At 51.5% G+C, this 14,799-nt stretch overlaps 1 protein-coding gene across 3 annotated transcripts in view; it reads right to left on the bottom strand.

Annotated features, from left to right (window-relative positions):
- The window catches only part of LOC119971562 (oxysterols receptor LXR-alpha-like), a 218,258-nt gene extending 203,588 nt beyond the window's left edge, over positions 1–14,670 (bottom strand). The window contains exon 1 of one of the 3 annotated variants that reach the window (XM_038807256.1): positions 14,492–14,670. The gene's annotated coding sequence lies outside the window, so the exon portion shown is untranslated. The remainder of the gene's footprint in view (positions 1–14,491) is intronic. The other 2 variants (XM_038807258.1, XM_038807255.1) reach the window with 2 other exon arrangements.
- Between the last annotated feature and the right edge of the window lie 129 nt (positions 14,671–14,799).

The following is a 14,799-nucleotide window of genomic DNA, read 5'->3' as shown; positions in this document are numbered from 1 at the left end:
AAAGTGTGAGGTAATTCATTTTGGAAGGAATAACAGGAAGACAGAGTACTGGGCTAAGACTCTTGGTAGTGTGGACGAGCAGAGAGATCTCGGTGTCCATGTCCATAGATCCCTGAAAGTTGCCACCCAGGTTGAGAGGGTTGTTAAGAAGGCGTACAGTGTGTTACCTTTTATTGGTAGAGGAATTGAGTTTCGAAGCCACGAGATCATGTTGCAGTTGTACAAAACTCTGGTGTGGCCGCATTTGGAGTATTGAGTGCAGTTCTGGTCGCCACATTATAGGAAGGATGTGGAAGCATTGAACATAAGAACTAGGAACAGGAGTAGGCCATCTGGCCCCTCGAGCCTGCTCCGCCATTAAATGAGATCAAGGCTGATCTTTTGTGGACTCAGCTCCACTTTCTGTCCTGAACACCATAACCCTTAATCCCTTTTTTCTTCAAAAAACTATCCATCTTTACCTGTCATTGGAAAGGGTAGAGAGGAGATTTACAAGGATGTTGCCTGGTAGGGAGGGAAGATCTTATGAGGAAAGGCTGAAGGACTTGAGGCTGTTTTTGTTAGAGAGAAGGTTAAGAGTTGATTTAATTGAGGCATACAAGATGATCAAAGGATTAGATAGGGTTAACATTGAGAGCCTTTTTCCTCGGATGGTGATGTCCAGCACGAGGGAACATAGCTTTAAATTGAGAGGAGATAGATATAGGACAGATGCCAGAGGTAGGTTCTTTACTCAGAGAGTAGTAAGGGCGTGGAATGCCCTGCCTGCAACAGTAGTGGACTCGCCAACACTAAACGCATTCAAATGGTCATTGGATAAGCATATGGACGATAAGGGAATAGTGTAGATGGGACATTAGAGGGGTTTCACAGGACGGCGCAACATCGAGGGCCGAAGGGCCTGTACTGCGCTGTAATGTTCTATGTTCTATGTTTGTAATATATATAAATAACTTGGGAAAAAATGTAGTGGATCTGATTAGCAAGTTTGAGGATGATACTAAGATTGTAGGAGTTGCGGATAGTAATGAAGATTGTCAGAGAATACAGCAGGATACAGTTATGCTGTAAAATTGGGTGGAGAAATGGCAGGCAGAATTTAACACGGACAAATGCGAGGTGATGCATTTTTGGTAGATCCAATTCACGTGGGAGCTATAAAATAAATGGCAGAACCATCAGGAGCATAGAGACACATGACGAGTTCTGGGCGTGCAGGTCCACAGATCCTTAAAAGTGGCAGCACAGGTGGAAATGGTGGTAAAGAAAGCATATGGCATGTTTGCCTTCATTGAATGGATCATCGGGTATAAAAACAAATTATGTTGCAGCTATATAGAAAGTTGGTGAAGCCAAATTTGGAATACTGTGTCCTATTCTGGTCACCTCACTACCAGAAGGACGTGGAGGCTTTGGAGAGACTACAAAGAACAAAGAACAATACAGCACAGGAACAGGCCCTTCGACCCTCCAAGTGTGTACCGGTCATGACACCAACCTTTGCCAAAACCCTCAGCATTTCCTTGTGCCGTATCCCTCTATACCCATCCTATCCATGTGTTTGTCAAGATGCCTTTTGAGTGCCGTTAATGTACCTGCTTCCACAACCTTTCCTGGCAACGTGTTCTAGGCACTCACCACCCTCTGCGTAAAAAACCTGCCTCACACATCTCCTCTAAACTTTGCCCCACAGACCTTAAACCTATGTCCCCGGCGATTGACCCCTCCACCCTGGGAAAGAGTGCCTGCCCATCCACTTTATTCATACCCCTCATAACCTTGTAGACCTCTATCAGGTCACCCTTCAACCTCCGTCTTTTGAATGAAAACAGTCTGAGTCTATACAGCTTCTCCACATAGCTAACACCCTCCAGTCCAGGCAACATCCTGGTAAACCTCCCCTGCACCCTCTCCAAAGCCTCCACATCCTTCTGGTAATATGGCGACAAGAATTGTGCGCAATATTCCAAGTGCGGCCTTACCAAGGTTTTATACAACTGCAGCATGACTTGCCAGTTTTTCTACTCGATGCCCCGTCCAATGAAGGCAAGCAGCTGTATGCTTTCTGGACTACCTTGTCTACTTGTGTTGCCACCTTCAAAGACCTGTGGACCTGCACACCCAGATCTCTCTGACTTTCTATATTCCTAAGAGTTTTGTCATTTAAGGTATATTTCCCCTCTATGTTAGACCAACCAAAATGCATTACCTCACATTTGTCTGGATTAAACTCCATTTGCCATTTCTCTGCCCAAGTCTCAAACCTATCTATGTCCTGCTGTATCCTATGACAATCCTCAACACTATCTGCCACTCCACCAAACTTGGTGTCATCTGCGAACTTACTAATCAAACAGGCAACATGTTCCTCCAAATTGTTTATGTATACTACAAACAACAGAGGCACCTGCACAGATTGCTGTCTGTTCACAACCTACCATTCAGAAAAACACCCTTCTACTGCTACTCTTTGCCTTCTGTGACTGAGCCAGTTCTGTATCCATCTTACCACCTCACCTCTGATCCAGTGTAACTTGACCTTTGTACTAGTCTGCCATGAGGCACCTGGTCAAGTACAGATAAGGTTTAGCAGGATGTTGCCTGGTTTGGAGGGTATTAGCTATGAGGAGAGATTGAATAAACTAGGATTGTTCTCCCTAGAAAGACGGAGGCTGAGGGGCGACCTGATAGAAGTTTATAAAATTATGAGGGGTATAGATAGGGTGATTGGAGGTTTTTTCCCAGGGCGGAAATGGCAATTACAAGGGGGCACAAGTTCAAGGTAAAGGGGGATAGGTTCAGTGGAGATGTGCAGGGAAGCTTTTTTACACAGAGGGTGGTGGTGGCCTGGAATACACTGCCAAGTGAGGTGGTTGAGGTAGATATGTTAGCGACCTTTAAGACTTATCTAGACACATAAACACGGGGTATAGAAGGATACAGGCGTTGGTTTAGATAGGACACATGATCGGTGCAGGCTTGGAGGGCTGAACGGCCTGTTCCTGTGCTGTACTGTTCTTTGTTCTGTACCCTCCCCATTTCCATTTTGAACCCCCTCCATTGCTGTTCTGTAGATTTCCCCACAAATAACTCTTTCCACTCTACCTTTGCCAGACTCTATCTTATTTTACTAAAATTCGCTGCCCTCCAGTCCACAACCTTTTTTTGCAACTTGCCCATTTCTTCGTTGATAACAAACTTAAATTGTACCACGTTGTGGTCGCTACGTATCACCAAAATGCTCCTCCACCAACACCTCAACTATCCGGCTTCATTCCCCAGAATTAGGTCCAGCACTGCACCATCCCTTGTTGGACCCTCTACATATTGAGCTAAAACATTTTAAGAACTCCACTCCATCTAAGCCCTTAACACAGTGACTATCCCAATTGAAGTTGGGGAAGTTCAAATTACCTAATATAATTACCCAATATTATTTTTACACACCTGCGCAAATTGCGCACTTATCTGCTCCTCAATTTCCCGTTGGCTATCTGAGGGTCTATAATTAACACCTAGCAATGTGGCTGTCCCATTTTGTTCCTAAACTCTACCCAAAAGCTTAATTGGATGTCCCTGCCAAGATATCATCTTGGGTATGGGTACAGACAATCCAGGGGCTGGCATGACGGACCCATGAGCGTTGGGACACCCACGGGCTATGGTGGTCCAGGGCCGAGGCTGTCCCCTCCTGGGTTCTCCCCTGGGGTTGCCCAGATGCCAGTGTCCCTGGGCTCACCACCCAGGTTCAAAGGTGGCTGCTCATTTCCTTCAATCCCCACAGCAACTTTTTAAAAATGAGTACTAATCGGCACACACTGTCCACTTGCTGGGGAGGGGGTTAGATCACAGCAGGCCATTAGATAGGGGGTTGTTCCTGTTAATTATATGGAGATTGACTTTAGTTGGTGATTACTGGTTTCTCGTCATGGTGGGATCCTCATCTCACCAAGGGGAGCGGGCCAGTTAGATCGCAAACCGATTGGCAACTGCCACGGTTCCCAATATTAGCCGCTCCCATGATCTAATGGCCACGTCGGACACAAGCAAGAGTGCGGCGCAGCCAGTAAATCACACCGTATACATGTACTGATGTCACTCCCGCTCCCCCACACTGTCACTCAGTAACCCCTCTCCCCAGGAACTCTGTGTTACTGACTGTATCTCTACTGATGTTAATCCAGCTCCCTCACACTGTCACTCAGTAACCCCTCTCCCCCAGAACCCTGTGTTACTGACTGTATCTGTACTGATGTTAATCCAGCTCCCTCACACTGTCACTCAGTAACCCCTCTCCCCCAGAACCCTGTGTTACTGACTCTATCTGTACTGATGTTAATCCCGCTCCTTCACACTGTCACTCAGTAACCCCTCTCCCCCAGAACCCTGTGTTACTGACTGTATCTTTACCAATGTTAATCCCGCTCCCTCACACTGTCACTCAGTAACCCCTCTCCCCCAGAACCCTGTGTTACTGACTGTATCTCTACTGATGTTAATCCAGCTCCCTCACACTGTCACTCAGTAACCCCACTCCCCCAGAACCCTGTGTTACTGACTGTATCTCGACTGATGTTAATCCATCTCCCTCACACTGTCTCTCAGTAAACCCTCTCCCCCAGAACCCTGTGTTACTGACTCTATCTGTACTGATGTTAATCCAGCTCCATCACACTATCACTCAGTAACCCCTCTCCCCAGAACCCTGTGTTACTGACTCTATCTGTACTGATGTTAATCCAGCTCCCTCACACTGTCTCTCAGTAAACCCTCTCCCCCAGAACCCTGTGTTACTGACTCTATCTGTACTGATGTTAATCCATCTCCCTCACACTGTCACTCAGTTACCCCTCTCCCCCAGAACCCTGTATTACTGACTGTATCTCTACTGATGTTAATCCAGCTCCCTCACACTGTCACTCAGTAACCCCTCTCCCCCAGAACTCTGTGTTACTGACTGTATCTCTACTGATGTTAATCCCACTCCCCCACACTGTCACTCAGTAACCCCTCTCCCCCAGAACCCTGTGTTACTGACTGTATCTCTACTGATGTTAATCCCGCTCCTTCACACTGTCACTCAGTAACCCCTCTCCCCCAGAACCCTGTGTTACTGACTGTATCTTTACCAATGTTAATCCAGCTCCTTCACACTGTCACTCAGTAACCCCTCTCCCCCAGAACCCTGTGTTACTGACTGTATCTTTACCAATGTTAATCCCGCTCCTTCACACTGTCACTCAGTAACCCCTCTCCCCCAGAACCCTGTGTTACTGACTGTATCTCTACTGATGTTAATCCAGCTCCTTCACACTGTCACTCAGTAACCCCTCTGCCCAGGAACCCTGTGTTACTGACTGTATCTCTACTGATGTTAATCCAGCTCCCTCACACTGTCACTCAGTAACCCCTCTGCCCAGGAACCCTGTGTTACTGACTGTCGGCGGGCCCCTGCCCCCACTCACTATCTGCAGCCTCACCACGCTGCGAATTTCCCCCCCTCCTCTCTTCGCCAATCTCACAAAGGACTGTAAACCCGTAGCCACTCGTAGCAGGCGGTATAGCCTGCAGGATAGGGTATTTATCAGAACAGAGGTCCGAAAGCTACTCAGTGAGGGGGCTATAGAGGCCAGCAATAGTCCCTGGAGAGCTCAGGTGGTGGTCGTTAAGACCGGGGAAAAATTCTGCATGGTTGTCGACTATAGTCAGACCATAAATAGATTTACGCTCCTCGACACGTATCCCCTCCCCAGGATTACAGACATGGTAAATCAGATTGCCCAGTATCGGCTCTTTTCCACGGTGAATCTGAAGTCTGCATACCACCAGCTCCCAATCCGCCCGGAGGACCGCCACTACACTGCATTCGAGGCCGATGGTCGCCTCTTCCATTTCCTCCGGGTCCCCTTCGCGTCACTAATGGGGTCTCGGTGTTCCAACGAGCAATGGACCGAATGGTGGACCAGTACGGGCTGCGGGCCACGTTTCCGTACTTGGACAGTGTCACCATCTGCGGCTATGACCAGCAGGACCATGACGCCAACCTCCACCGTTTTTTCCAGACGGCACAGAAATTAAACATCACCTATAACAAGGAGAAATGCGTTTTCCGCACAAACAGACTGGCCATCCTCGGCTACGTCATGGAAAACGGAGTCCTGGGCCCAGACCCGGACCGTATGCTCTTAGAACTCCCCCTCCCCCATTGCCCCAAGGCCCTCAAACGGTGCTCGGGCTTCTTCCCCTACTACGCCCAGTGGGTCCCTCAATATGCAGACAAAGCCCGCCAAATCTTTAAGGCCACACGATTTCCCCTGTCTGCTGAGGCACGCCAGGCCTTCAACTGCATCAAGGAGGACATCGCCAAAGCGGCCATGCGGGCCGTGGATGAATCCACTCCATTCCAGGTTGAGAGCGACGCCTCAGAGGTAGCTCTAGCAGCCACACTAAATCAGGCAGGGAGACCAGTCGCATTTTTCTCCCGAACCCTCTCCGCTTCAGAACTCCGACACTCCTCAGTCGAGAAAGAAGCACAAGCCATTGTGGAGGCTATTCGTTACTGGAGGCACTACCTCGCAGGTAGGAGGTTCATCCTCATCACCGACAAAAGATTGGTCGCCTTTATGTTTGATAACTCGCAAAGGGGCAAAATAAAAAATGATAAAATTCTTCGGTGGAGGATCGAACTCTCCACCTCCAGCTATGATATTAAGTATCGACCCGGGAAGTTCAAAGAGCCTCCGGATGCCCTATCCCGCGGGACATGCGCCAGCGCGCAGATTGACCGATTGAAAGTCATCCACAATGACCTCTGCCACCCGGGGGTCACCCGGCTCGCCCACTACATCAGAGCCCGAAACCTGCCTTTCTCCAACGAGGAGGTAAAAGCGGTCACCAGGGACTGCCCGATCTGTGCGGAGTGCAAACCGCACTTCTGTAGACCAGACAGGGCCCACCTGGTCAAGGCTTCTAGGCCCTTTGAACGCCTCGAGATTGATTTCAAAGGGCCACTCCCCTCAACTAACAAGAATGTTTACTTTCTAAACGTCGTAGATGGGTTCTCCCGTTTCCCATTTGCTATCCCGTGCCCCGACATGACCTCCCACACAGTCATTAGGGCCCTGCATAGCATCTTCACCCTGTTTGGTTTCCCCAGCTACGTGCACAGCGACCGGGTTTTGTCCTTCATGAGCGACGAGCTGCGTCAGTACCTGCTCGACAAAGGCATTGCCTCGAGCAGGACTACCAGCTACAACCCCAGGGGGAACGGGCAGGTGGAGAGGGAGAATACGACGGTCTGGAAGATCGTCCTCCTGACCCTCCGGTCTAGAAAGGTCCAAGTCTCCCAGTGGCAGGAAGTCCTCTCAGACACGCTCCACGCTATTAGGTCCCTCTTATGCACAGCGACCAATCAGACCCCTCACGAGAGGCTCTTCATTTTTTCCAGGGGCACTACAACGGGGGTCTCACTTCCGGCATGGCTGAGGATACCAGGCCCCGTACTCCTGAGGAAACACGTCAGGGCACACAAAACCGACCCCCTTGTTGAGAAGGTGCGTCTGCTCCACTCCAACCCCCAGTACGCCTTTGTCAAGTTCCCTGACGGCCGCCAGGACACAGTATCCCTCCGGGATCTGGCACCCGCCGGATCCAGCGCCCCCTCTACCCCCACAGAAGGACCCCTCACCCTACACCCCATGCTGCCGCCCCCTCGTGCTCCCGAGCCCACGAGCTCGCTCCACCAGTTCCGTGCACCCGCGCCGGCCAGCCCCCAGTCCCCGGTCAAACCAGAAGAGTATGAAGTTCGGACACAACCCTCCCATTGTACCCCAGCATACAACACCCATCCAGCCACCACAAGAGGCTGCAACCCCGGTGCTCCGCAGATCACAGCGGACAGTTCGACCACCGGACAGACTTACTTTGTAGACCACCACCCCCGCCGGACTTGATTTTTTTGCAGGGGGTGAATGTGGTGAAAGTAACTTGGTAATTCACACTGTATTTACCAATACCATTGTAAGCGCAGAAGCGTTATCCGACCACTAGGGGGAGTAGCTCTGGGAATGCTCAGGAGTTTATACAGGGCTCCACCCTTGGCTCCGCCCACGACTCCTCCCCCTTGACTGCTGTATAAATAACCGTGTCCAGAGCCAGAGAGTTCAACGTGTAACAGGCTGGCTCTGTAGTAAGTAGATTAAAACCACTGTTCGTATCTTAAAGCACGTGTCTCGTGAATTGATGGTTCCATCACCCAGGACCTGTCTGTGCGGCAGATGGTTGCCTGCACCGGGCTTCCCTCCGACCGCCCGGCCCCTCAGCTCCTCCTGCCTTCACCTGCTGTACCGGGCTGGCTGTGTTGTGCGCACCAGTTAGTGTACCAGAGGCCTCATCGCTATAGTGCCCAACCGAGGTGAGTGTCTCTGCGATGGTGGAGGGTGTAGGAGACAGCAGTAGCATAATGGCGTGCTCCTCATCCGACCCGAAGTCCGGGGTCCCCTGGAGTGGTGATTCCTGTCCATCCGTCCCCTGTGCGTGGGTGACGTGTGCATCAGTGTCCTGGGTGCCAGTGTCCTGGGCGCCAGTGTCCTGGGTGCCAGTGTCCTGGGTGTCAGTGTCCTGGGCATCAGTGTCCTGGGTGTCAGTGTCCTGGGTGTCAGTGTCCTGGGTGTCAGTGTCCTGGGTGTCAGTGTCCTGGGCGCCAGTGTCCTGGGCGCCAGTGTCCTGGGCGCCAGTGTCCTGGGCGTCAGTGTCCTGGGCGTCAGTGTCCTGGGTGCCAGTGTCCTGGGCGCCAGTGTCCTGGGTGTCAGTGTCCTGGGTGTCAGTGTCCTGGGCGCCAGTGTCCTGGGCGCCAGTGTCCTGGGTGTCAGTGTCCTGGGCGCCAGTGTCCTGGGCGCCAGTGTCCTGGGTGTCAGTGTCCTGGGTGCCAGTGTCCTGGGCGCCAGTGTCCTGGGTGTCAGTGTCCTGGGTGTCAGTGTCCTGGGCGCCAGTGTCCTGGGTGTCAGTGTCCTGGGTGTCAGTGTCCTGGGCGCCAGTGTCCTGGGTGTCAGTGTCCTGGGTGTCAGTGTCCTGGGCGCCAGTGTCCTGGGCGCCAGTGTCCTGGGTGTCAGTGTCCTGGGCGCCAGTGTCCTGGGCGCCAGTGTCCTGGGTGTCAGTGTCCTGGGTGTCAGTGTCCTGGGCGCCAGTGTCCTGGGCGCCAGTGTCCTGGGTGTCAGTGTCCTGGGCGCCAGTGTCCTGGGCGTCAGTGTCCTGGGTGCCAGTGTCCTGGGTGCCAGTGTCCTGGGTGCCAGTGTCCTGGGTGTCAGTATCCTGGGTGTCAGTGTCCTGGGTGTCAGTGTCCTGGGTGTCAGTGTCCTGGGTGTCAGTGTCCTGTGCAATGTCCTGGGTGTCAGTGTCCTGGGTGCCAGTGTCCTGTGCAAGTGTCCTGGGTGTCAGTGTCCTGTGCAAGTGTCCTGGGTTGGCTGCGATGGGGGCCGGTTGCTGTGACTGCCCTTCTCGTCGCTGAGTGTGGCCCGCCGGTGTTGCTGCACTCACACTAGATGTGAGCGGCGTCCGCCTAGTGCTTCGGGTCTGTCCCTGGCTCTTGGCCGCCGTGGAACGTCCTGGGAGCGGCGTCCGCCTGATGGGCCGGGTGTGCCCCCCCTTCCCCCATATCCCCCCTTCCCCCATATCCCCTTCCCCCATATCCCTCCTTCCCCCATCCACCCTTCCCCCATCCCCCTTTCTCCCATATCCCTCCTTCCCCCATCCACCTTCCCCGCATATCCACCCTTCCCCCATATCCCCCCTTCCCCCATATCCCACCCTCCCCATATCCCCCCTTCTCTCATATCTCCTTCCCCCTCGGGGGATATTGGGGTAGGGGATATGGGGGGATATGGGGGAAGAACGGATATGGGGGACAGGGGGTAAAGGGGAAGGGGGTATATGGGGGAAGGGGGGATGAGGAAGGGGGAAAAGGGGGCAGGCAGTGGGGGGTCTCATTTGGCGCAGCGCGGCGGAAGGCCATCTTGCCGGATCTCCGGGGGTGGGGGTCTTTTGATGGGTGACATCATCTTGAATGGCATCACGCCACTATTGCCCATTCTGGATCGGAGAATTCGTGACGTTTCAGGGTGCCCGACACCGGAGTGATTCGCGCCGATTTTGACGCGGGGTTTGGGCCATTGCGCCGTTTCACGGTGAATCCCGGCCTGTATCTCTACTGATGTTAATCCATCTCCCTTACACTGTCACTTAGTAACCCCTCTCCCCCACAACCCTGTGTTACTGACTGTATCTCTACTGATGTTAATCCATCTCCCTTACACTGTCACTTAGTAACTCCTCTCCCCCACAACCCTGTGTTACTGACTGTATCTCTACTGATGTTAATCCAGCTCCCTCACACTGTCTCTCAGTAACCCCTCTCCCCCAGAACCCTGTGTTACTGACTGTATCTCTACTGATGTTAATCCAGCTCCTTCACACTGTCACTCAGTAACCCCTCTCCCCCAGAACCCTGTGTTACTGACTGTATCTGTACTGATGTTAATCCAGCTCCCTTACACTGTCACTTAGTAACCCCTCTCCCCCACAACCCTGTGATACTGACTGTATCTGTACTGATGTTAATCCAGCTCCCTCACACTGTCACTCAGTAACCCCTCTCCCCAGAACCCTGTGTTACTGACTGTATCTCTACTGACGTTAATCCAGCTCCCTCACACTGTCACTCAGTAACCCCTCTCCCCAGAACCCTGTGTTACTGACTGTATCTCTACTGACGTTAATCCAGCTCCCTCACACTGTCACTTAGTAACCCCTCTCCCCCACAACCCTGTGTTACTGACTGTATCTCTACTGATGTTAATCCATCTCCCTTACGCTGTCACTCAATAACCCCTCTCCCCCACAACCCTGTGTTACTGACTGTATCTCTACTGATGTTAATCCCGCTCCCTCACACTATCACTCAGTAACCCCTCTCCCCAGGAACCCTGTGTTACTGACTGTATCTCTACTGATGTTAATCCAGCTCCCTCACACTGTCACTCAGTAACCCCACTCCCCCAGAACCCTGTGTTACTGACTGTATCTCTACTGATGTTAATCCAGCTCCTTCACACTGTCACTCAGTAACCCCTCTCCCCAGGAACCCTGTATTACTGACTGTATCTGTACTGATGTTAATCCAGCTCCCTCACACTGTCACTCAGTAACCCCTCTCCCCCAGAACCCTGTGTTACTGACTGTATCTCTACTGACGTTAATCAAGCTCCCTCACACTGTCACTCAGTAATCCCTCTCCCCAGGAACCCTGTGTTACTGACTGTATCTCTACTGATGTTAATCCAGCTCCTTCACACTGTCACTCAGTAAACCCTCTCCCCAGGAACCCTGTATTACTGACTGTATCTCTACTGATGTTAATCCAGCTCCTTCACACTGTCACTCAGTAACCCATCTCCCCAGGAACCCTGTGTTACTGACTGTATCTGTACTGATGTTAATCCAGCTCCCTCACACTGTCACTCAGTAACCCCTCTCCCCAGAACCCTGTGTTACTGACTGTATCTGTACTGATGTCAATCTCGCTCCTTCATACTGTCACTCAGTAACCCCTCTCCCCAGGAACCCTGTGTTACTGACTGTATCTCTACTGATGTTAATCCCGCTCCTTCACACTGTCACTCAGTAACACCTCTCCCCAGGAACCCTGTGTTACTGACTGTATCTGTACTGATGTTAATCCCGCTCCTTCACACTGTCACTCAGTAACACCTCTCCCCCAGAACCCTGTGTTACTGACTGTATCTGTACTGATGTTAATCCCGCTCCTTCACACTGTCACTCAGTAACACCTCTCCCCAGAACCCTGTGTTACTGACTGTATCTCTACTGATGTTAATCCAGCTCCCTCACACTGTCTCTCAGTAACCCCACTCCCCCAGAACCCTGTGTTACTGACTGTATCTGTACTGATGTTAATCCAGCTCCCTCACACTATCACTCAGTAACCCCTCTCCCCCAGAACCCTGTGTTACTGACTGTATCTCTACTGATGTTAATCCAGCTCCTTCACACTGTCACTCAGTAAACCCTCTCCCCAGGAACCCTGTATTACTGACTGTATCTCTACTGATGTTAATCCAGCTCCTTCACACTGTCACTCAGTAACCCCTCTCCCCAGGAACCCTGTGTTACTGACTGTATCTCTACTGATGTTAATCCAGCTCCCTCACACTGTCACTCAGTAAACCCTCTCCCCAGGAACCCTGTATTACTGACTGTATCTCTACTGATGTTAATCCAGCTCCTTCACACTGTCACTCAGTAACCCCTCTCCCCCAGAACCCTGTGTTACTGACGGTATCTGTACTGATGTTAATCCAGCTCATTCACACTGTCACTCAGTAACCCCTCTCCCCCAGAACCCTGTGTTACTGACTGTATCTGTACTAATGTCAATCCAGCTCCCTCACACTGTCACTCAGTAACCCCTCTCCCCCAGAACCCTGTGTTACTGACTGTATCTGTACTGATGTTAATCCAGCTCCCTCACACTGTCACTCAGTAACCCCTCTCCCCAGAACCCTGTGTTACTGACTGTATCTCTACTGATGTTAATCCCGCTCCCTCACACTGTCACTCAGTAACACCTCTCCCCAGGAACCCTGTATTACTGACTGTATCTCTACTGATGTTAATCCAGCTCCCTCACACTGTCACTCAGTAACCCCTCTCCACCACAACCCTGTGTTACTGACTGTATCTCTACTGACGTTAATCCCGCTCCCTCACACTGTCACTCAGTAACCCCTCTCCGCCAGAACCCTGTGTTACTGACTGTATCTCTACTGATGTTAATCCAGCTCCCTCAAACTGTCACTCAGTAACCCCTCTCCCCCAGAACCCTGTGTTACTGACTGTATCTCTACTGACATTAATCCAGCTCCCTCACACTGTCACTCAGTAACCCCTCTCCCCAGGAACCCTGTATTACTGACTGTATCTCTACTGATGTTAATCCAGCTCCCTCACACTGTCACTCAGTAACCCCTCTCCCCCAGAACCCTGTGTTACTGACTGTATCTCTACTGATGTCAATCCAGCTCCCTCACACTGTCACTCAGTAACCCCACTCCCCCAGAACCCTGTGTTCCTGACTGTATCTCTACTGATGTTAATCCAGCTCCTTCACACTGTCACTCAGTAACCCCTCTCCCCCAGAACCCTGTTTTACTGACTGTATCTGTACTGATGTTAATCCATCTCCCTCACACTGTCACTCAGTAACACCTCTCCCCCAGAACCCTGTGTTACTGACTCTATCTGTACTGATGTTAATCCAGCTCCTTCACACTGTCACTCAGTAACCCTTCTCCCCCAGAACCCTGTGTTACTGACTGTATCTCTACTGATGTTAATCCAGCTCCCTCACACTGTCACTCAGTAACCCCTCTCCCCAGAACCCTGTGTTACTGACTGTATCTCTACTGATGTTAATCCAGCTCCCTCACACTGTCACTCAGTAACCCCTCTCCCCCAGAACCCTGTGTTACTGACTCTATCTGTACTGATGTTAATCCAGCTCCTTCACACTGTCACTCAGTAACCCTTCTCCCCCAGAACCCTGTGTTACTGACTGTATCTCTACTGATGTTAATCCAGCTCCCTCACACTGTCACTCAGTAACCCCTCTCCCCAGAACCCTGTGTTACTGACTGTATCTCTACTGATGTTAATCCAGCTCCCTCACACTGTCACTCAGTAACCCCTCTCCCCCAGAACCCTGTGTTACTGACTGTATCTGTACTGATGTCAATCCAGCTCCCTCACACTGTCACTCAGTAACCCCTCTCCCCCAGAACCCTGTGTTACTGACTGTATCTCTACTGATGTTAATCCAGCTCCCTCACACTGTCACTCAGTAACCCCTCTCCCCCAGAACCCTGTGTTACTGACTGTATCTGTACTGATGTCAATCCAGCTCCCTCACACTGTCACTCAGTAACCCCTCTCCCCCAGAACCCTGTGTTACTGACTGTATCTGTACTGATGTTAATCCAGCTCCCTCACACTGTCACTCAGTAACCCCTCTCCCCCAGAACCCTGTGTTACTGACTGTATCTGTACTGATGTCAATCCAGCTCCCTCACACTGTCACTCAGTAACCCCTCTCCCCCAGAACCCTGTGTTACTGACTGTATCTGTACTGATGTTAATCCAGCTCCCTCACACTATCACTCAGTAACTCCTCTCAGATGTCCAGTGGCCTCAGCGTTTGTGTTAATTTGCGTGGTGAGGGGTGATGAGGCCAGAGGGGGTATCACACTGGCTTCCACAAGCACCTACATGCAATGTATACAGACCGAAGGTCCTGCTGGGCATCGCAGCATGGTGCACTCAGGCGACCAAGCCACGCTATGTCAAGAACTTTAAACTTCATTAAATGCACAGTCACAAAAATAAATGTCTAAGGACTAACCCTCTGTTGCAGACAACTAACCTGTCCGTACAGACTCTTGCCTCTTGAGTTGTCAGAGGTCTGACCAAGCAGCGTCATTTCCCATCACGTGACCAGGATGATGTCTGCAGACTACAGGGCAAAGCGACAAGCCTGAGCAGATGAGGAAGGGCCCAAGTTTGAGTGCCTGTCTTCCTGACACTGATCTAATGTAATGTAGCTCTCTGAGTCCCTGTCACATGCCTCAGCTTTGGCTTGGCCTGTGCCAAGCTCCACCCCTCAGCCTTTGTCCTTCATTCCAGTGTTGCCAGCTCACACACACACTAGGCAGTCCACACTGCCTCTGCTCT

This window comes from Scyliorhinus canicula, chromosome 9, assembly GCF_902713615.1.
Source record: "Scyliorhinus canicula chromosome 9, sScyCan1.1, whole genome shotgun sequence".
NCBI classification, from domain to species: Eukaryota; Metazoa; Chordata; class Chondrichthyes; order Carcharhiniformes; family Scyliorhinidae; genus Scyliorhinus; species Scyliorhinus canicula.
Note: the sequence above shows the minus strand (reverse complement) of the source record. Positions and strands in the feature narration are given on the sequence as shown.